Source organism: Canis lupus, chromosome 17 (assembly GCF_011100685.1).
Source record: "Canis lupus familiaris isolate Mischka breed German Shepherd chromosome 17, alternate assembly UU_Cfam_GSD_1.0, whole genome shotgun sequence".
In the NCBI taxonomy this organism is placed as follows: domain Eukaryota; kingdom Metazoa; phylum Chordata; class Mammalia; order Carnivora; family Canidae; genus Canis; species Canis lupus.
The window spans coordinates 18,851,122-18,874,426 of record NC_049238.1 but is presented as its reverse complement, the minus strand read 5'-3'; the positions used below and the strand labels follow the sequence as shown (position 1 = coordinate 18,874,426).

General features: G+C 38.2%; 1 long non-coding RNA gene across 3 annotated transcripts in view; it reads right to left on the bottom strand.

The window, feature by feature from the left end:
- Nucleotides 1–948: 948 nt before the first annotated feature.
- LOC111090423 overlaps nucleotides 949–23,305 on the bottom strand; it is a 39,462-nt gene continuing 17,105 nt past the window's right edge. For all 3 annotated transcript variants that reach the window (XR_005371838.1, XR_005371837.1, XR_005371836.1), the window contains exons 2-4: nucleotides 10,857–10,967; nucleotides 3,231–3,367; nucleotides 949–1,704 (exon numbers count right to left, since the gene is read on the bottom strand). This is a non-coding gene — a long non-coding RNA (uncharacterized LOC111090423). The remainder of the gene's footprint in view (nucleotides 1,705–3,230; nucleotides 3,368–10,856; nucleotides 10,968–23,305) is intronic.

Here is a 23,305-nt window from a genome sequence, read left to right as displayed (position 1 = left end):
ACAACCGACTGAGCCACCTAGGTGGCCCCTTCAAAACAAGTAACTTTTTAAAAGATGAAGGAATAAATTTCTATCTTCTAAAAAGAAAAAAAAGAATTAAAAGGTTCCAAATATGTATGACTTGTTTCAATTATTCACCCTTGAAGAAAGTCATATATAATGACAGAGTATGCACAAAGTTTCATCCCAATACACAAATTAAAATCAAAGCCAGTGACTGTGGCTCACCTGGCTCAAGCTCATAATGTATGATTTAATTATACCCTTATAGCCATTATTCCACATGTAAGGAGGGGTACTGAGTCATTCCTGTCTATTGCCACCACTCTCCTGGAATTTCTTTTTTAAACATTCTACACATTTGTTTATCCAAATAATTGAAGCAAAGTGTTTCTGCCTCCACCATTTGCAGTTCACAAGCTGTCTTCTGCTGTATTTAGGGGCCAAGAAACATTCTATTTCTCCATGTCATGTGAAAACTAGATAGTTTCTAATTTTCTTACATCTCAACTCTTCTCCACTGCACTCTGAGACATAAATATCTTTACTGCACATCATTTGTGCACTTTGGAGATAGAGCCCCACAACTCTGAACTTATTCTTCATTTCAGCATGATGTAATCATCTCAGAATGCTATGGCAGGAACCATGCAGAAGAGACTTTTCATCTTTGCCTGTGCCTGAAGTGAACTGGTGGATATTCACAGGCAGGAACCAGAGCAACCCAGGTCAGCTATATTACAGATGATAAAACATTAACTTTTAATCCTCATAGGTTATTGAAAGACGCTACAGTCAATTGCACAGACATATGCAATTTTAATTTTTTACTTTACAAAATTTTTTTAGATTTATTTATTTCAAAGAGAGAGAGAAAGCACATGATGCGGGGAAAGGTGCAGTAGGAGAGGAAGAGGGAAAGCAGACTCCCCACTGAGCAGGGAGCCTGACTCAGGATTCCATCAGACCCTGAGATCATGACCTGAGCCAAAACCAAGAGATACTCCACTCACTGAGCTACCCAGGCGCCTCTTTGTTTCAGAATAATATACATCTGATTCTTTTGCAAAGCATGACAATCTTCTCAGCCAAACCTCATTTTGGAAGTTTAGTTCTCCTGAAATGGAACTTTGTACATGCAATAATCTCCCAACGGTTGAAAGAGATTTAAGTATTTATTGTGTAGGAAATGCAATCTTTATTTCATGGACATCAAGCCTCCCCAATTTTTGGAATTTATATATCAGACAAGGCCTAATTTCCTAATATGCCAAGAGTCTTTACTTGATATGAAGATGACCAACCCACAAGAGAAAAAGGGGCCAAAAAATAAAGTATGGATAGTTCCCAGGAAAGGACATTTAAATAAATCTTATACCAATGAAAAGATGTTGGGGCAGCTGGCTGGCTTATTTGGTAAAGTATGCAATTCTTGACTTCAGGGTTGTGAGTTCAAGCCCCATATTGAGTGTAGAGATTACTTAAAAAAATAAAATCTTCCCAAAAAGTAAATAAAATGAAAAGAAAAGATGCTTAGCTTCATCATAATGAGGAAAATACAATTTTAAGTAATGCAATATCATTTTCATCTTTTACCATTAGGTAAATATCAAAAAGTTTGATGACACATCTGAGTTGGTGAGGTTGTAGAAAAGCAGGTACACTTCTCTGCACAACTTTCTCAGGAGGGCTACATAGCAATACCTATTAAAATGACAAAGGACAATGTGTTAGTCAAACCTGTAGAATTGTATACACAAAATGGCAAAAAAAAAAAAAAAAACCTAAATATAAATTATACCTGAATTATTTGAAGATTTTATTTATTTATTTGAAAGAGAGAGAGAAAGCATAAACGGGGAGCGGCAAAGAGAGGGAGAAGCAGGGAGCCTGATAATGGCCTCAATTATAGTACCCTGGGATCATGACCCGATCTAAAGGCAGATACCTAGCCACTTGAGCCACCCAGATGCCCCATACCATAATTTTTTTAATGAACAAAGTTAATGTCAATCTCCTCACAAGAAATCCTGTGTTGCCTTTTAAGAGAATGAGATTGATCTATATCAGCAATAAATCCTAAAATATATTATGTGAAAAAAGTAAGGTGCAGAATGGTGTGTGTTCCTAAATATATTCCTTTCAAGCCAAGACAAATGACACATACTGATTCACATATATATGTTTGTGTATGCCTATAATCTCTAGAAGTGTACGCACAGTGGCGTACAACAAATACTTCCTCTGGGGCAGGGAGTGAGGGGAGGCAGAGAGACTCATTTTTCACTATATATACTTTCATACTGCTTGGTTTTGTGTTGTTTGTTTACCATGTGTATGTACTACTTTTCCAGGTATAATAAAACCTCTAAAGATGAGAAAAACACAAACATACTTGCCCTGAACCAAAAAACTTCACTTCTAGAAATTTGTTTCAAAGATACACTCATTCATAGGCAGACTGATGTATGTGCAAGGTTTTTCACTATAGCACTGTCTGTAGAAGCCAAAGATTGGGGGGTGGGGATGTGTCACCAGTAAGACATTGGTGAAATCATAGTATTCTGAAATTATGCAATACTAATAGGCTATGAAAAAGAACAAGGAAGCTCCTTGTATACCAAAACAGAAGTAGATCCAAGCATTTATTTATTTATTCATGAGAGACACAGAGATAGGCAGAGACATAGGCAGAGGGAGAAGCAGGCCCCATCCAGGGAGCCTAATGTGGGACTCGATCCCGGGACTCCAGGATCACACCCTGAGCCGAAGGCAGGCCCTTAACTGCTGAGCCACCCAGATGTCCCAGATCCAAGATATCTTAAGTGAAAAAAAGAAATCTAGCAGAGCAGGGCATGTACCATTGTTGAGGTAAAAGGGGAAAGATAATATTTATATGCGTTTGCTTAAAAGTGCATAGTACTGCCCTGAGAAGACATGGCAAAAACATCAGATGGATGGCCTCTGGGGAGGAGAACCGGGCATCGGGGGAAAAGGAGTGGGAAAGAAACTGTTCACAAATCTTTGCATCTTAGAATTTTGAGCCATATGAAAAGAATTATCAATTAACATTAACTGTAGGCTTTCCTGGTATAGTATCACCAACATAGCTGCGTGGTACATGACAGAGGGGCTCACTATGAAGATAATCTTCTTTTAGCACAATCAATGTGTCCTTTACCACCATAAAAGCAAACAAAAAAAAACCCAAAAAACGTAATCTGCCTTACTGTTTTGTTCATACAGGAGAATGAACTGGGTCTGTTTCCAGGGAATGCTCCAGGTAGACAAACTGGCTGGCGCCTTGTCTTGGAATCATCTCACCAATGACAAAAGATTTCTCACCTTTTGACAAGGGTGTGGACACCTGGAGGTGAGAGCATACAGGTCACCGAGGGGAAGGCTAGAAGCTTTTCTGAAAAGAACAGTTTCCTCACAGTGATCTCCATCTCCAGACACAAATGTCTCTCAGCCAAGAGATGCCTGTTTCTCAGGACAGTGCTGTTGGAGCAAAGCGAATAGCCAGAGAAATTCAAGCCTCGCAGCCTGAGACCACCATTTTTATAATTATAGCCTTATGTCCACCAATAATGTATCAATATTTCTAAATATCTCCAAGATTATTTTATTCCATGATAATGGGAAATAATTTAGATTCAAAAAGAAAACAAGTGTACATGCTCAGACTTGAGGAAGCTGTCCCCAGAGCACATTACCATAATAATGATTAGAGCTCATTAAGTATATAATATCAAGAATACTAATTTAAACTCTTTAAATTACATGACAGGTGAACATTACTGTTTGAAGAAAAGACAGTAAAAATATTGGACATAATAAGTTATAAGTGTACTTATTCCCTATTAAGTATTTCCCATATTTTTTTAAGATCTTTTTTTTTTAAGAAGATTTTATTTATTTATTCATGAGAGACAGAGAGAGAGAGAGGCAGAGACACAGGCAGAGGGAGAAGCAGGCTCTGTGTAGGGAGCCTGATGCGGGACTCGATCCTGGGACTCCAGGATCATGCCCTGGGCCAAAGGCAGGTGCTAAACCACCGAGCCACCCAGGGATCCCTTTAAGATCTGTTTTATTTATTTTAGAGAGAGAGAGCACGGGGGAGGGGCAGAGGAAGAGAGAGGAGAGAAGCAGACACCCCACTGAGCACAGAGACTAGTGCAGAGTGGGGCTCGATCTCACAATCCTGAGATCACAACCTAAGCTGAAGTCAAGAATCTGATGCTTAACTGACTGAGCCACCCAGGTACCCCCTCCTTCTCATATTAATTTTTATGACACATTCGGTATCTGAGACTATTTCTTGATCATAAGAGTTTCTGAACCTATGTATCAGTTAGAACTCTTTGGGTTAACAAGTGAGAGAAAACTCTGATCCAAACACTGGCTTCAACAAAATAGGAACTTACTAGATTATGTAACTGAAGAGTCCAGGAATAGGGCTTGGTGTTATGCGTCTATCTTGGTTTGAAGGCTGAAACATAACACCAGGGAGACTTGTTGTCTGTCCGTTTGTCTGTCTGTCTCTCAGCTCCATTCTGAGACTGGTTTCCACTCAAAACATCAAGATGGCTACAGTAACTCTGGTCCTTACTTTAAAAGCAAAAATCTGGCAGGACAGAGGAAAAATCTCTCTCCCAGAAGTCCCAGCGAAAGTACTCTCACAGGTTCTGAGCAAGGCTTCTATGAATCGAACAGTCAGTGTGGCCAGGGGAATGCAGTATTTGGACTTACTGAGGTTGCAAGTTCTGTGTCTGAGCCAGGGTGAAGCCCCAGCGGAAGCAGCCACACTGGGGAGGCCGGGGTTTCCACAGATGGGAGCTAGAGTGTGGTTACCAGCAGAAGGGTGGCCACATGGTGGGCAGTGAAGAGAACAGCTGTCAGTAAGCAGCTGTGGCCTGAGGTAATTAGTGTGCAATGGAAATCCAATAGGAATGAGGCTCCCCCCAAGAGCAAGAAAGGCATGCTCAAAGAAGAAAGCGGATGGAAAATAGATGTTTACATCCATCATTTGACATTAATATTTTAAATTAAAGAGTCAATGTTTCTGGACTTGATATGCAATTTCAAAAGGAAAGAATAATGAATGTTTCTGGACTCGATGTGGCAATTTCAAAAAGAAAGAATAATTGCTTTAGTCTTCAAAACTTAAAAAAAACCTTCATAAAATAAGCTTTGAGAAGAAAATTTTATCCTGAGAATTACTGCAAATATAAGATGACTCTCATCTAAGAGCATGTCAGAAATAAAAGACAGTGCTGGGAATCGGCTGCTGTCAGTTTTAGATGGAATGTCTAATTTGAAAATGATTTATTCTTTACCATGTAAGGCTCGTCTCTAATATGTAAATCGGAGGTGATTCGTACAACTCATGTAGTGGTAAGATAAGCTCTAGAGTAAGGAGTTCGGGTTAGAAGCAGAGTGACTTTTAAAAACAGTTTTACAGTCGGTTTCTATACTCATCAAGCATTTAATAGCAAGAAATTTAGTCCAAGTATTTTTCTAAGTCACTGCAGAGAATTAATAATTATCAGAGGAAGAAAAACATTTTACTAGTTTCTGTAGAGGCATTGTCCTGCCCTTGGCACAGGGCCCAGTGGATTTAGCGTGTATAATTTCTCCTGAGCTCCTCTGGCAGGGGCTATTGGTAGCCTACCCAACAGCTATTCCCCACTTCTTTTTGGCTTTAAAAAAAAAAAAAAAAAAGTACATAAGTAAAATGAAAGCTCCATTTCGATTGGGCAATGATGTGCCAGCTTCAAGGTCTAAGTAAATCAAGCCAGTATCACTTCCCTTTTGTCAGTCTAGTGCTGGACATGTGGTCAAGTTCTGGCCAGAAATGTCTGCTGGGAGCCTCAATGTTTCTTCCTGCTCATGGAGACTTAAAAGAAGAGAAAGAGAAAGCCCTTTTGCTCCAGTCTCCTCCCTATCTGCTTAGGACTCGGCAAGCTGAGGACCTGGTGTTTAGAGCAGCTGTGCCATCTGCTGGCCCAAAGGGGAAGGCCAAGAGACCAGCCTGCTTGTGCCCAGACGTCCAGAAGCTGAACATCCCAGTTATCACCTGCTTGCACACGTTTTGTTAAGTAGCACATTATGGGTCACGTGCTTTGAGCACTTCTAGTTGGGTATTCTGTTGCTTTCAGCCAACCTCATCCGTAAATGATACAGATCCCTGCAAATTTCTGACTTGTAGTTGCCATACTAGATACCACAGAGCTAAATTAGGAGGTTACATATTTGCCTAACAAAGCCTGAAACAAAGGACTGACTTTCAAACAGTCATTCTTGCAGAACAACTATTTCTTAAACTGTCCTATTTGTTTAAATTTGATCTGGTGTTTTCCCCTGCTCGCAAAATAATTCAAGCCAGGATTTTTTTTTTTCCATTTCCTTTGGAAAGCCATTAAAGAAATGTATTGGTAAGATGACATTCCCTCACAGCTGACACCTGTCCTCCTCTTTCAAATACAGCAATCAGTACAATTTGAAGAGAGAAGTTCTGATCTCATGGTAAGGAAGAGCCTTCACTCAAAGCCAAAGCAAAGACACAACAGGCCAATCCTGCGGGTGGTGGCAGATGGCAGACCTCACCCACGGAGGAGCTGAAGTATAAACAGGATGACAGGACTTTGTCAGGGAAATTTTGGTGTCAGATGGAATTAGACAAAATAATCTTGGAGGTTCCTCTCAACTCTGAGATTCAAGGAGTGTCTGTTCTTCAATCTCAAATCTTAAAACTGAAATACATCTTTTTTGACTCTGCAAAACTGCTTTTTTATTATATTATTTTTTTAAGATTTTTTATTTATTTATTAATGAGAGACACAGAGAGAGAGAGAGAGAGAGAGAAAGAGAGAGAGAGGCAGAGACACAGGCAGAGGGAGAAGCAGGCTCCATGCAGGGACCCCGACATGGGACTCGACCCCAGGTCTTCAGGGTCACACCCTGGGCTGAAGGCAGCGCTAAACCACTGAGCCACCCGGGCTGCCCCTACAAGACTTCTCTCCATAAACATCTGACACCCATGTTTTTTTTCTTCCTGACTGAGTACTCCTCATCCTTAGCAGTATGCAGCCCATACTCTATACGCCACCTCTGGACTAAAGTGTTGGTTCTTTTAGTAATGACCAAAGATTTAAGCCAAATCCAACATTTTTCATAACCTTTAAAAAACTAGATAATTAGTTTTTTCCTGCAAATGCTACAAAGAATCAATATGTATTTTTAGAATTCTCAATCTTGTATATATGCCTCTGATACCAGCGTCTGGTGGAGTTGCTTGCTATCGTTGGTATCCTTGTTGCCCATATCTTTCTTGGGTTTCACATATGGCTTGCATGATTTTTTTCCCCAGCTTTACTGAGATTTTATTGACACATAACATAGATGTTTAAGGTACAATGTGATGACTTGATACATGTAAATAACGCAAAATGATGGCCACGGTAAGGTTAGTTAATCCTCCAACCCCTCACATAATTACTTTTTTGTGTGTGTGGTGAGCATATTTAAGATCTACTCTCTTCACCTGCAGGTATAGTGCAGAACTATTAATTATAGTCCCCACGCTACCCATTAGATCTGCAGAACTTATCTTAGAGCTGGAAGTCTGTCCCTTTCTTAATCTTTATACTGTCTGGATCGCCTGCCGCATCTAAGACTGTTTCCCAAGCCCTACTTGAAATTCTCTCCTTCCTTCCATGACATTCCAGACACTTGAAGGCTGTTTTTGCCCCTTGTAGTTTTTATCAAGATATAATTGAATCATTTGGGGGAGCCTTTAAAAATTACACACATCCAAGCTCTAGTCCAAGATTCAGGGAGTCAAATATGGGGTGCCTTTGTCTGAACATCCTGTTTTTAGAGTATATATTTCCCCCAATCCCTTCTTCCATCTATTCTGGTTTATAAACAGGGAAGAGATGGAGGATGGCTGTTAGAGTACCAAGTCCTGGTCAATATTACACGATTAAATTTAGATTTTAAACAACTGAGGGAGAAAGGCTTGGCATGTGCTTTTAAAAAGTGACCAAGGGGAACTTCTCAAAAAGGAAAGGAAAAAAACCCTAACCATAGGAACAGAATCATAAATTAAGCTATGTTAGAATTAATAACTTCTATTTATCAAAAGACACCATTAATAGCATGGAAAGGTAAGCCACAGGAAGGGGAATTATATTGGTATCACATATTATTGAAAAGAGACAATAAATAAATAAACTGGCATCCAAAATGTATAAAGAATCTTTCAAATCAATAAGAAAAATACAGACAACCCAATGGGGATTCATGAAGAATTCTGGAAATTGTCCATGAGCAAGCCAGCCTCGGACATTGACTAGCTCTCCAGTCTGCAAAGCCATCGTGCAAACGTGTCAGTGAAGAAAACTTTCTTACTCCTTGTCTTGCCTTTGCCCCAGCCCTACACTCACCTCTACCCTGGCTCCTTGCAGAGTTACTACCAAAAGCACATAGTTTAGAGGTTGCAGAGAAAGGAGAGTGAGAGAGAGAAAAGCTATACCCACAGACCTGTACTGCAGCAAGTGCCAGTGGGGAAAAGATTTAATTGCTGAGTTGAGGCTATCTTCACACAGTATTTTAGTGCTGTTTTCACCTGATGTGTAATTCTAGGTTGGCAGCTGTTCAGCACATTAAAGATATCAGTCCTTAATCTTTTGGCTTCTCCAACCGCTGCTGAGAATCTAGCAGCCAATCTAACCATTGCTTCTTTGAAGGTAAACTGTCCTTTCCCTCTGGCTGCTCTTAATAGTTGCTCATTGCCTTTGGTTTTCTCTGCTTTCCTGTGCTGCGTCTGTGGTGGCTTGCTTTCTGTGATGTTCCTTGCGATTTACTGGGCTTCTGTGGGTCAATGTCTAGTACTGAACATTTTTTGTTATTATCTCCTGAAATATCACTTCTGTCCCTTTCTTTTTTACTTCTTAAGTTCTCCAACTGAATGTTCATTGTATTCTTTTTTTTCTATTCTTTTTTCTCTTTGTGCTTCATTCTGAAAGGTTTTGTCTCATCTGTCTTTTTCAGAATTCTTTCTTAACTGTGTCTAATTTGTTCTTAAATACATCCACTGATTTAATTTAGGTTACTTTTTTTTTTTTTTTTACTATTTGAATTTCTATTTGGTTCTTTTTCAATTCTATGTCATTTTCTTATACGTTATAGTTTTCTGCTAAAATATTCATACTTGACTTGTATCTACTTGAACTTGATATGCATAATTGCTTTACAGTCTGTATTTGGAATCCCTGAGGGTCTATTTCTGCAGTCTGGTATATTTTATTTTTCTTGTTCACAGTGTTTTATCATCTTGTATACCTGGTTGTTTTTCTTCCTATGTCCTGATAATTGTATGTTTAATTATTTTTAAAAATAATTTGAGGCCTACTATAATGTTCCCTTTCTTCAAAGAGAATTTTTTAAAAGATTTATTCTATTTGAGAGAGAGAGAGAGAGAGCACGAGTTGGGGGTCAGAGGGAGAGGGTGTGAGAATCTCAAGAAGACTCTGCTGAGCATGGGGTGGGGAGACCAAGGGGGCATACAGGATTTAATCTCATGACCCTGAGATCATGCCCTAAGCTGAAACAAAGAGTCAGACACTCACCTGACTGTGCCACCCAGCTGTCCCATCCAAAGAAATTTTTTATTGCTTCTACCAGGCACTTGAAGTCACCAACATTCCAATATTACCCTAATCCAGTTTTATGCTTGAGATTTTCCAGGCCACCCAGATGACTCAAAGACAGACTGCAGAAGATGCAAGGGCTGGTTGATTTCCAATTCACTCTTATTTCTAGGGTCTGTCAACCTCCACTCAGGATGCAAGGCACTCACCTGTGGTGGGCCCTAGGCACCAACTTTTGTCACCCTAGCCCGAGAGGAACTATTAAACTTCTCCACCATCCACTCTGGACTACTGCACCTCCTCAGGACAAAATGGCACCAGTACCATGCTCATCTTTATAGGATTTTTATCTTCTCCAGGAACTTAGCCTGGTAATTCCTCATTATTTGTTAATTGGCTATTTCTAAAAAGGTGATTTTATATTTTGTTCAGCATTTTAGTTGTCTTCAATGGGAGGATTTTTTTAAATGACTTAATTTATCATTCTTGGAAGTGAAAGACTAGCCTTAACTTTCCATCTCCTACTTAACCATCCTGTGACTTCTTGAGGAAGCACAGACATAGTGGAAACAATGGATGTTGAGGTTTTGGTATGGTCCTCTCCATTAATTTTGTATGATTTAGAGCAAATTACCTAACATTTGACTCTCAATTTTGTAGAAACAAATTAAAATTAACACACACCCCCAAATTCTTTAAGGAAAATGTTCAAGGGAATTAAAAGAAACATATCACTTAGGCCTGAAAGACTTTTTTCATTATTCTCCAAAATGGCTTAGTCTGTGCTGATAAACATAGGAAATTGACAACCTTAAAAACTAAACCAAAGAAATTTTTTGGTTACCTAATTATTCAGATTTAATCCAGATCTTAAATAAGATTATGTTTGATCCTGTTTTGTCTTAGTCACAGCTGACATATTTTTTCTACTGGGCTCTCTCTCAACATGAAAAAGTAAGAATCCCCTTTCTGTCAAATATTTCTGATAAAAAATGCTTTACTCATGCAAATATGGAGCTTTCACATCTGTATGAGTGTCAAAGATTATAAATTGTGTTTTGGATAATTGTGGCAAGTTTAAAGCATGGCTAATGTTAGGTGGTATTGTTATGTGTTATCTGCATAACTAGGTTATGTTGCAGGAATAGCTAATCCCAATCTTCCACTGGTGTAACCCATGAAAGTTTACATTTCACTTACACAAAGTTGGCTGCAGGTACTGGGGCTCTTCCCAACAACTCCCTTCCAAGCACGCCTGACACCCAGGCTGTTCCATCTTGTGGTTACACCCATCTCCATGTTCAGCCTCTGCTGTTGGGGCGGCGGGAAAAGAGAAAAGCATCAAGACCTAAAAAGTGCTCTTCTCTTTATTCTTTGTCCCAGAAGTGACACATGTCACTTCCACTCACAACTCACTTGTCATAACTCATCACATAGAACCATCTAACTGCAAAGGAGCTGGGAAATGTATGGGAGCACATGGATATTCAGTGACTAATAAATTATAATAAATTACATCACTTTAAATATGATTGAACTTAAAATGAACTCCTTGAAATATTTCCAAGTTAGAGTATTCCTGAAACAATAGGAAATCCATGGTGTGATTTCCAGTATTTGAAGAAGCAGATCCTCTGCTCTGTCTCCCCCACAATGGTTAATTTTTAAAGAGGTTCTGACAACTTCAAACATAAAACACAGCATGGAACTTTGTTTATTCTTGGATAGTTGCCTTACATTTAAAAGGAAGGAATTGGACTGATTGCTCTCTCATGTCACTTAAGAGCCCTTGAAAACATTGTTTAACATCCCCAAACGGCTATTTTTTATTTTAAGTTAGAATAATTTTTTCAGAATTCTCTTTTTTTTATCTAAAACTCTATGTACCAGCCCCTTGGGGAAAAATTTTTTTTTTTTTTGATAAGCTAACTAGAGCTTCAGGTAAATCTTATGCATCTGGTTTTTGTCACACGGGATTTCTATCCAAGGACCTTCATTTTTCTTATGAAGGCATTTCGTGAGGCAGCATAAGTTAAAAAATGGAAACACCATTCCTCAGGTACAATGGCAAGGAGTGAGATCAGTTTATTCAAAAAAATTAACATGACTTTATGTCATTGAAACTTTGCCCTCCATACATAACTTAGCACATCTGAGTTTAAGTAAGAGACTTCTTTAGTAAGAGAATTTTGCTAACTTTGTTAATAATGTTTCCTGTGTTCTATTTATTGGTGAGAGATTGAGAGACTATTGGTCTCTGGACTTGCGGTTGCAAAATCAGATCCTAAAGGGTCTAAACAGGTAGACAAGCAGATTCATGGTGGTCGTGGGAACAGTCAAGAATAGGAGAGAGCTTGTTTAAAGTGGGGATCCAGTATCAGCTTGTTCTTGTTTGGCAAGAATTTAGGACCAGTGTTGCCAGATCTTCCAAATTAGAAATAAAGGAAAGAGAGAAATTAAAAAGGTAAACAGGTTACTGGCAAAGGATTATTGCTGGGAGGGAGAGAAGCTCTGTCTTTCTTCTGACTCTTGGCTTCCCTCTCAGTTAAGCAATTGAGAGAGAAGCTAGGGAATCAAAGGCTATGGGACACATGCAAGTAAGATTTAAAACAGCAACACGGCTCTTAGAAGTCAAGGACTGAGAACACAGGGGCAAAGAATAAAAACAATTGGAATAGGAAAAGCAGTAACTAACAGTTATAGAGCACTTGCCATGTGTCAGGCAATATTCTAAGAGTTTTAGGTGTGTTGACTCATTAAATCCTTAGAACCACTGTGCAGTAAAGAATTTAGCCTAAAAAAAAAAAAAAAAAGAATTTAGCCTAAAAGAGAGGTCTAGGCTTTGTCTAGCTCTAGGAGGTAACCTCTATATTCTTGGACTTTTCCAAGTGACAGGGGTGTCTTTGGTGTTCCATGGTGGGCCCCTGGGACCACACCTGTGACTTACACTAACAAGGTGATCCATGGTGGGCCCCTAGGTCTCTACTCGAAAAAGATGATTCGAGGTGGGGGCTGGCCACAGCACAGACCAACAATGTGATTAGAAGACTGGGACTTTGGGCCACATGATACCAGTCTAACTTCCAGGGAGGGGAGAGAGATTGAATTCTACCATATGGGCAATAATTCAATCAATCATACCTGTGTAATGAAGCTCCAATAAAAATTCTGGACACCGAAACTCAGAGGAGCTTCTCTGGTTGACAATACTCTTTGGGTATTGTCACACTTCAGTGTTGGGAGGGTAACACATCCTGAACATGATAGAAGCTTTGCATTTGGAACTCACCCACACTTAGCTCCATCTGTATCTTCCTTTAGCTGGTTCTAATTTGTATCTCTTGCCAAAAATAAATGCGACTATGAGTTTAATAGCTTTCAGAGAGTTCTGTGAGTCTTTCTAGCAAATTATCAAACCTCAGACTAGTCATGAGTAGCTCTGAATTTATAGCCAGCTGATCTGAAGTGAGGGTGGCCCTGGGATCTTCAAACTTCCTACTGGTGTCTAAATGAAGGGAGGCTTCTAGGGACTATACCTTCTGACTGTGTGGTTTACTAAACTCCTTTGCATGTACTTGTTATAATGACAGGATAACACAAAGAGGGTAAATAATTTGACTGAGGTCACACAGGGAATAAGAGGAAAAGCTTGGATTCAAGTAAGGGCATTGCAACCATCACATTATATCACTGCTCTGTTACCTCAAACCCAATGGAAAGAATGTCTTTTTTTTTTTTTTTAAGATTTTATTTATTTATTCATGAGAGACAGAGAGAGAGGCAGAGACACAAGCAGAGGGAGAAGCAGGCTCCATGCAGGGAGCTGGATATGGGACTTAATCCCGAGACCCCAGGATCACGCCTTGGGCCGAAGGGAGGCGCTCAACCACTGAGCCACCCGAGCGTCCCCCAATGGAAAGAATATCTAATAGCACCTTGGAAAAGGTTTGCTTAGAAATGCTTTCAAATGCACTGTGATATACAGTAAGAATCTATATTTTATATGACTGCTCATTAAACACACATACACACACCTGAAACAAAATGTGACATGCTCTGCCATTTTTCCAATCTTGATTATTTGTGTTTTCTAAATGCTATAAACCTACCAAATTGATTTCCCATCCAGTGAGAATTTTGCACCAGCAGTGTAAGAAACGCAGGTTTAGAAAGTCGTTTTAAAATAGTTCTTTCCAATTCTGGTTTTAAATTGGAATAACCTGGGGGATTTTTCAAGAAAAATGCAAAGCCCAGGCTCCGCCTCTATAGATTTTAATTCAATTAGTGTAGGATGGAAGTAGGGCATCAAGATTTTGTGTTTTTAAAGTCTCTGGGTACTTCTGATGTACAGCCAGGAGTTGAGAATCACTGTTCAAAAATATTATCTACTGTGTGATTTCAAGCAAATGTTTTAAGGAATAAATATGCTCTTTTATTTTAAAACGAAAATGCATGGCTAAATATGGTGACCTGGATCCCTTGCAGCTCACTTTCATGGCTATGGTATCTATGGTAGTTTTATACCTAAACTGCAAAGCAACTGTTTGAACAACTAAAAAATAAATATGAGAACAGATTCTGTAACTCTAAAGACATGTAGTGACACACTGGTGACTTTTCACTTAAAAGTGATTTTGTTGGTCAACTAATATTCGATAAAGGAGGAAAGACTATCCATTGGAAGAAAGACAGTCTCTTCAATAAATGGTGCTGGGAAAATTGGACAGCCACATGCAGAAGAATGAAACTAGACCACTCTCTTGCACCATACACAAAGATAAACTCAAAATGGATGAAAGATCTAAATGTGAGACAAGATTCCATCAAAATCCTAGAGAAGAACACAGGCAACACCCTTTTTGAACTCGGCCACAGTAACTTTTTGCAAGATACATCCACGAAGGCAAAAGAAACAAAAGCAAAAATGAACTATTGGGACTTCATCAAGATAAGAAGCTTTTGCACAGCAAAGGATACAGTCAACAAAACTAAAAGACAACCTACAGAATGGGAGAAGATATTTGCAAATGACGTATCAGATAAAGGGCTAGTTTCCAAGATCTATAAAGAACTTCTTAAACTCAACACCAAAGAAACAAACAATCCAATCATGAAATGGGCAAAAGACATGAACAGAAATCTCACAGAGGAAGACACAGACATGGCCAACATGCATATGAGAAAATGCTCTGCATCACTTGCCATCAGGGAAATACAAATCAAAACCACAATGAGATACCACTTCACACCAGTGAGAATGGGGCAAATTAACAAGGCAGGAAACAACAAATGTTGGAGGGGATGCGGAGAAAAGGGAACCCTCTTACACTGTTGGTGGGGATGTGAACTGGTGCAGCCACTCTGGAAAACTGTGTGGAGGTTCCTCAAAGAGTTAAAAATAGACCTGCCCTACGACCCAGCAATTGCACTGTTGGGGATTTACCCCAAAGATACAGATGCAGTGAAACGCCGGGACACCTGCACCCCGATGTTTATAGCAGCAATGGCCACAATAGCCAAACTGTGGAAGGAGCCTTGGTGTCCAACGAAAGATGAATGGATAAAGAAGATGTGGTTTATGTATACAATGGAATATTACTCAGCTATTAGAAATGACAAATACCCACCATTTGCTTCAACGTGGATGGAACTGGAGGGTATTATGCTGAGTGAAGTAAGTCAATCGGAGAAGGACAAACATTATATGTTCTCATTCATTTGGGGAATATAAATAATAGCGAAAGGGAATATAAGGGAAGGGAGAAGAAATGTGTGGGAAATATCAGAAAGGGAGACAGAACGTAAAGACTGCTAACTCTGGGAAACGAACTAGGGGTGGAAGAAGGGGAGGAGGGCGGGGGGTGGGAGTGAATGGGTGACGGGCACTGGGGATTATTCTGTATGTTAGTAAATTGAACACCAATAAAAAATAAATTTAAAAAAAAAAGAAAGAAAAAAAGTGATTTTGTTAATTATTAAGAAGAAAAAAATATTCTTTTATATTATATTGTTATATGAATAATCTTTATTTATGTATAATTATGTATAATCTTATATATTACATAATGTATAAATAACATATAACATATATTTTAAAATATGTATTAACATAACCAATATTAATAATATATAAATAGATAACAGATATATTACTATATAGAGCCAAATTATTTTCCAAGTAACTGTCTCAATTTATACTCCCACTAGCAAGGTATTAGAGTTTGCTTTGTTCTTTCCCTGTCAACACTCAATATCAGACATTAATTTTTGCCAGCCTGATGGATATAAATTTGAACCTGAATATATCATTTCCTTGAAAATAATGAGGTTTATCTTTTTTTAAATTTTTATTTATTTGTGATAGTCACAGAGAGAGAGAGAGAGAGAGAGGCAGAGACACAGGCAGAGGGAGAAGCAGGCTCCATGCACCGGGAACCCGATGTGGGATTCGATTCCGCGTCTCCAGGATCGCGCCCTGGGCCAAAGGCAGGCGCCAAACCACTGCACCACCCAGGGATCCCAGGTTTATCATTTTTACATGTATTTATTGTCTATTTGGGTTTTCTCTTCTGTAAAGTTCCTGTTCTAGTCTTTTGCCCATTTGCCCATTTTGGTAACTTCTTACATGACAGCCTATTAAAGCAAAATATGCCACAGTGAGATGATCTTCAGAAATCCCTCCAAAGTATGTTTGTATAGAATTCCTTAAGTTTTTTGGTGATCATTTTAAATATACTGAATTTGTAAATTTAAGTCAGGCTATTAAAAGTTATCCAAGGGGCATGCCTGGCTGGTTGTTGGTAGAGTGTGTGACTCTTGATCTCAGGGTTGTGAATTTGAGCCCCACGTTGGGTATAGTGATTACTTAAAAATAAAATCTTTAAAATAAAAAGAGAGAAAAGAAAATGATCCAAACCACTCATATATTGCTGGGGCTTCCTGCTTTTTTCCATCTCAAATCTCTCTGATCACTGGGCTACATTGTTCTAGGATGATCTCATAGTGGGAATCACGTGCAAGGCCTTGCTTTTACTGCAAGATAGAAACCTAGATAGAAAAGAAAAACTGACAAAACCAAATATTGTGGAGCAAAATAAATGAGGGTATGACTGAAAAGTAGCTTGTCAAATGGAGTTTTCTGTATGCATCTGGCTTCCTGACAGAGGATAAAGGTAAAGATATGCAAATGAGCAGCACAAATGAAAAAACAAAGTATGCAAATACAAATAACAATGACTTCAGGAATATAGCTAAAACATGAAGAAAAGAAGACTCACCCTACTGGCTCACACCCATAATAAATTAATCCCAATAATCACATCTGTAATGAATGACTGGGATCCTTCCCCCGCTTAGATTCTACCCTATTCTTACAACCATCCCCTTGCATAAAGCTCAGATCCATCCTGCTAATCCTCCAGTTCTCTCACCCAGCAAACCCCAACCCTGTTAGTATTCTTTTTTGTGTGTCTTTAATATTTTATTTATTTATTCATGAGAGACAGAGAAAGAGAGGCAGAGACACAGGCAAAGGGAGAAGCAGACTCCTTGCAGGGAACCCAATATGGGACTTGATTCTGGGACTCCAGGACCATGCCCTGAGCCAAAGGCAGATGCTCAACCACTGAGCCACCCAGGCATCCCCTTATTGGTATTCTTTAAATAAAATATTATGTCTTTTCCCAAAAATGTTATAATTCAGTGTATTCTAAGGAGCTTTCATAATTTGACCATTTCCCCCATTTCTTCAAGTCTTTAAGCTTAAAAGTTTTAAATTAGTCTGTTTATACAGATATGTGTGTGTGTGTGTTAATCTTTTTCAGTGAAAAAGTATGCTGCAGGAAAATACTTTGAAACATATTAATGTTTCCACATTGCTGTGGTTTTCATTCAAAGCCCTCTGTCACGTTAGTTTTGAAAGGCTCATCAACATAAAAGGAGGTGATTTCTTTGATTATTTCTAAGCTGACCTTATTGTTTGTCGATTCTATTTCACTCTAAAAAGACGAATATTTCCATTTTCATTGTTTTAGGGAAAAGCAGCTCTCTATCTGAGCCTGATATTCTTTCTGCTCTAGGAAGAATTGTCCAGAGAAGGCAATTGTGCAGTGTCAGATAAGGGGAGACTGGAGCCAGATGAGCTAGTTCAGGTGGAGAGAGCTCCAACTGGCCTCCCACAATGAGCTGACTGCCAATGGCAATGACCCTGGAAATCTGGGGGGAAATCTAATTCTGCTAAATCAGAGAACCTCCTAAGACAGGAGAATGTGAGGTTCCCAGACACACACACACACACACACACACACACACACACAAAACCCTGCTCTACCTGGTTTTCCAATGTCCTGGGAAACAGTCTCCCTCCTCTCTCTCACTTTGTCCAGGGAAACTTCTAAACACAATGGGTACCTTGGGTTTATCCAGACTAGACTGATATAATTAGACTGCTTTTTGAAATAAAGATAAAAAGTCAACAGTTCAGTTAAGTTCAAAAGGTAGTAAGCCTCAAGCCCTAAAGAACTCAAGGAAAAAAATCTTTTTTTTTTTTGGAAAAAAATCTTAAGGATGCTAGGTTAGAGAAAAATCTAGGAATCTCTAAAATATAAGGAAAACCTGCCTTAGATCTCATGACAAATGATGAGCCAGAGCTCCCTTCTACCTGTGCCATTCTGATACTATATCAGAGTCACAAACTCATTGATATCAGGAATTCTTTTTAGTGGACAGAGTTTATTTTCCCAATCTGTTATTTTGGAAAAATTCCAAGCTATAGAAAATGACAAGAATAGAACAACAAATACTCCATATACAATTCATCTAGATTCACTAATAGTTGACATTTTGTCATGTTTGCTTTATGTTACCTTCTTCATATACTCTTTCTTTCTCTCCTTTTTTCCTGTTCCCTTCCTTCCTTCTCTCTACTGGATCATTTATTTTAAAGTTAGTTACAAATTGTTATGACATTTCACCCCTAAATCTCACAGATGTTTCTTGTTTTTTTAATTTTTAAAAAAAAATTATTTAAGTAATCTTTATACCCAACATTGGGCTCAAACTCATGACCCCAAGATCAAGAGTCATATACTCTTCTGACTGAGCTAGCCAGATGACCCTCATAGATATTTCTTATAAGAACAAGGGCAAACTCCTATAATCACTATATAATTATCACATTGAGGAAATTTAGCACCAATGCAGTACTATTATCTAATATACAGCACATATCAAATTTCCCTAATTATTCAAATAATGTGTATCATAGCTGTTGGTTTTTTCAATCCAGGATCTGGTAAAGCAAGATGAATTCAGGATTTTTTGTAAAGCAAATAATGACAAAGAAAGAAAAAAACTTAACTCTAAAGGTCATCCTGGGAGCAGTGAAACTTTTCCTACTTGCAAACAAAATTAACACTGATGACTATGAAATATACCCAGTCAAAAATACATCTATAAGACGTAATGATCACACTCATCTGGAATATAGTCCTGAAAAATTTACTACTGGATAGCACCAAAATAGGAAATGTTTAATTTTAATAAGCATGTACCATTTCCCTTTTCTTTTTATGTATAGGGATTGAATAGAATATCTTATATACCATCTTTACCATTTTTTAAAGTCAATGAGATAAAGTGAAGCAACATAAAAGTCCTGTCTGATGAAGGAAATGGTATTGTAAAAATATACAAAACAACAACAACAAAAAGCAAACTCATTTTTAGAAGTGACACTAGGAGCAGATCTTTAACAAATTCCATGTCATTCTCCTTGGCTGTGATACTGTATAAATGAGCTCTTTCTATTTATGTGTAGTGATCACAAGTAGTGAATCATAGTCTATAAATCCCAAAAGATATCAACAATTTTGGAGATGAAAGGATGAGGAAAAAAATAACAATCAGCATGACCCATAAAATTGTGTTTATCAAAGAAAGAGACCAAAAATAAAAATTGAAGTTATGTATCAAGTTAAATTTACAAAATAGATGATGTAACATTCAATATTCTCTGTGAAAACGAACTATCTGTAATTTTTTAAAGATTTTATTTATTTGTTTGTTTGTTTATTTTAAAGAGAGAGACAACACACATGTGAGCAGGGGACAGGCAAAGAGAGAGGATCCCAAGCAGACTCCAAGCTCAGCCCCATTCAGGGCTCTATCTGACCCTGAGATCATGACTTGAGCCAAAATCAAAGGTTGGATGCTGGGGTGGCTCAGTCAGTTAAATGCCTGACTCTTGGTTCCAGCTCAGGTCATGATCTCAGGATCTTGAGATCAAGCCCTGTGTAAGGCTCTGGGTTCAGTGGAGAGTCTGCCTCTCTCTCTTTCCCTCTCCCTCTCCCCTCACTCGCACACTATCTCTCTCTAAAATAAAATAACTAAATACAGTCTTTTTTAAAAGAAGAAAAATTCCTTAAAAAAAGAAAAAAGAGATGTTTCACTAATGAACCACCTAGGTGCTCCAACAATGAACCATCTTTAAAGATAGATTGCATATTAATGAATTTAATAGGAATAAATAAAAATGAAAATGCTAATCCCCTAAAAACTGGATCAGATACAATTATTAGACAAAAATAGATTTTAAGGCAAAACCATTATTAGGGATAAAGAGGGTAACTTCATAATGATAAAAGATGTTATTAGCCAAGGAGACATAACAACTTTAAGTTTATATGCACTTTATAACATATCCTGAAAGTATAAAAATGAAACAAAATAAAAAGAACTGAAAGAAGAAGGAGACAAAACAAAAATCATTGTGATGGATTTTAAGGTACCTCTTTTCCAGATTGATTATAGATCTGTGAGGGTAAAACAATAAAGCTTTTAGAAGGTAATTTAGGATAATAATTTAGTGAGCTTGAGATAGAAATAAGTTTCTTTAAAACAAAGCAAATATTTTTTTAAAAGATGCAAGTATTTCCTGCCAAGACATAGAAACAGGGCACTGACCATACAGGGGAAAAAAAATGATAAATTTGACCAAATTAAAATGAAGAACTTTTATTTATCAAAATACACCATAAAAAGTGAGGAAAAACAAGCTACAAAATAGGAAAAGATATTTGCAATACATAAAACTAACAAAGGGTTTATACTGATAACGTATAAAGAACTCCTATGAAGTCAAAAGGAAAAAACTGAGGGCTTAATAGGAAAATGGTCAAACACTCGACAAGTCTCTTCACAAACAGGAAACATAAATGGTTAAATAAACATATGAAAAGATGTTAAACTTGATTGGTAAATAAGGAAAAGTCAGTTAAAACCACCATTAGATACTATTGCCAAAGCTTTAGAATATGACAATGTCAAATGCTGGTGAAAGATGCTTAGAACATGGTATTTATATTGCCAAATTTTAAGACACATCCCCCTAGGGATCCAGATATTCTACTCCATGTTATATATCCTGGAGAAAGTGATATGCATGTGCACCAAGACATATGATCAAAAATGTGCATGGTAGGGGATCCCTGGGTGGCTCAGCGGTTTAACACCTGCCTGCCTTTGCCCCAGGGCCCGATCCTGGAGTCCCTCGTCGGTCTCCCTGCATGGAGCCCGCTTCTCCCTCTGCCTGTGTCTCTCAGGAATAAATAAATAAAATATTTTTTAAAAAAAGAAAACAGGGGCAGCCCCGGTGGCGCAGCGGTTTAGCGCCGCCTGCAGCCTAAAGGCATGATCCTGGAGACCCGGGATCGAGTCCCACATTGGGTTCCCTGCATGGAGCCTGCTTCTCCCTCTGCCTGTGTCTCTGCCTCTCTCTCTAGCTGTGTCTCTATGAATAAATAAATTTTAAAAAACCTTTAAGAAAAAAAAAGAAACCATAAAAAAAAAGAAAGAAAGAAAAAGAAAACAGGGCAGCCCTGGTGGCTCAGCGGTTTAGCACCACCTTCAGTCCAGGGTGTGATCCTGGGGACCGAGGATCGAGTCCCACATCAGGCTACCTGCATGGAGCCTGCTCCTCCCTCTGCCTGTGTCTGTGCTTCTCTCTCTCTCTCTCATGAATAAATAAATAAGATCTTAAATTAATTAGTTAATTAAAATAAAAAAACAACTGAATGGATAAATAAACTGTGGTACAAGTATACAATAGAATATTACTCAGAAAGAAAAAAGAAGCAATAAAATAAGCAATATATGATATGATATATTTATGTAATATATATTACATATATAAGTATATATCATAACAAATTTTATTTATATTAAATATAACTTTTATATAAATACATATTCATATACATGTGATACATTTATAAATATATAAAATTAAATAGAAAATAGAGAAGCAGGGATCCCTGGGTGGCGCAGCGGTTTGGCGCCTGCCTTTGGCCCAGGGCGCGATCCTGGAGACCCGGGATCGAATCCCATGTCGGGCTCCCGGTGCATGGAGCCTGCTTCTCCCTCTGCCTATGTCTCTGCCTCTCTCTCTCTCTGTGACTATCATAAATAAATAAAAATAAAAATAAAAGATTTAAAAAAAAAAAAAAGAAAATAGAGAAGCATTAAAGCTAAAAGTCTAGTCATTGAAAAGACAAACCTCTTTAAAGACCAATTAAGGCAAAAAAGGGAAGTTACAAATAATATTGGAAATAAAAATACAAATAGATGCTGAAGATAGGGAAGATTTTTTTAATATATTTTTTAAAGATTTTATTTATTTATTCATGAGAGACAGAGAGAGAGAGAGGCAGAGACACAGGCAGAGGGAGAAGCAGGCTCCATGCAGGGAGCCAGAGTGGGACCCGATTCTGGGTCTCCAGGAGCATGCCCTGGGCCGAAGGTGGCGCTAAACCACTGAGCCACCCGGGCTGCCCAGGAAAGATATTTTTGAACTTTTAAAAAGAAATAGTTTGAGTAACTTTTTGCCAATGAATTTGAAAATAGAAAAATATAGCTTACTAAAACTGACTCAGGAAAAAATAGAAAAACTGCAGGATTTTATAATAATTAAAGAAACTGAATCAGCTTAAATTATTCCCACAAAAGAAAACAATAGACCCAGACAATTTTAATAGTGAATTCCCTCAATAATCCAAGAAACAAATATTTTCAGCCTTATACAAACTATTCCAGAAACCAAAAAGGAGAAACACACCCAACTCACTTTATGAGGCTAATTTTACTTCAACTTCAAAAATTTAATGAGATTACATGATAGGAAAATTATAAGCTAGACTCATTCAAACACTGAAGCAAATATCCTAAACAAAATGTTAGGAAAAGAAATCTAGCAATATGTGAAATGATAATGCACCACATCCAAGTTAGGTTTAACTCAAGAATGCAAGATGAGTGTATCAGTTACCTATGCTGCATTAAAAACAAAACACCAAAACCATAATGACAGCACTCAGAAACAGTGGCTTGCAAAAGTTTATTATTTCTCACAATGCTATGAGTTGGCTGGGCTGGTCTTGCCCTGGTTACTTTTGTAGCTGCAGTCAGCTGGGAGTTCAGCTAGGGGTGGATGGCCTTAGATGATCTTACTCACATATCTGGGACCTTGTTTGCAACATCTGAAATGGCTGGGATTCTGGGCCTCATTCTCCATGAGGGCTATCCTGGGCTTGTCCATGTTGAGAGAAGCATTTTAAGAGGGAGCGAGCAAAGGAACAAAATCCCCTGAAGCCAGC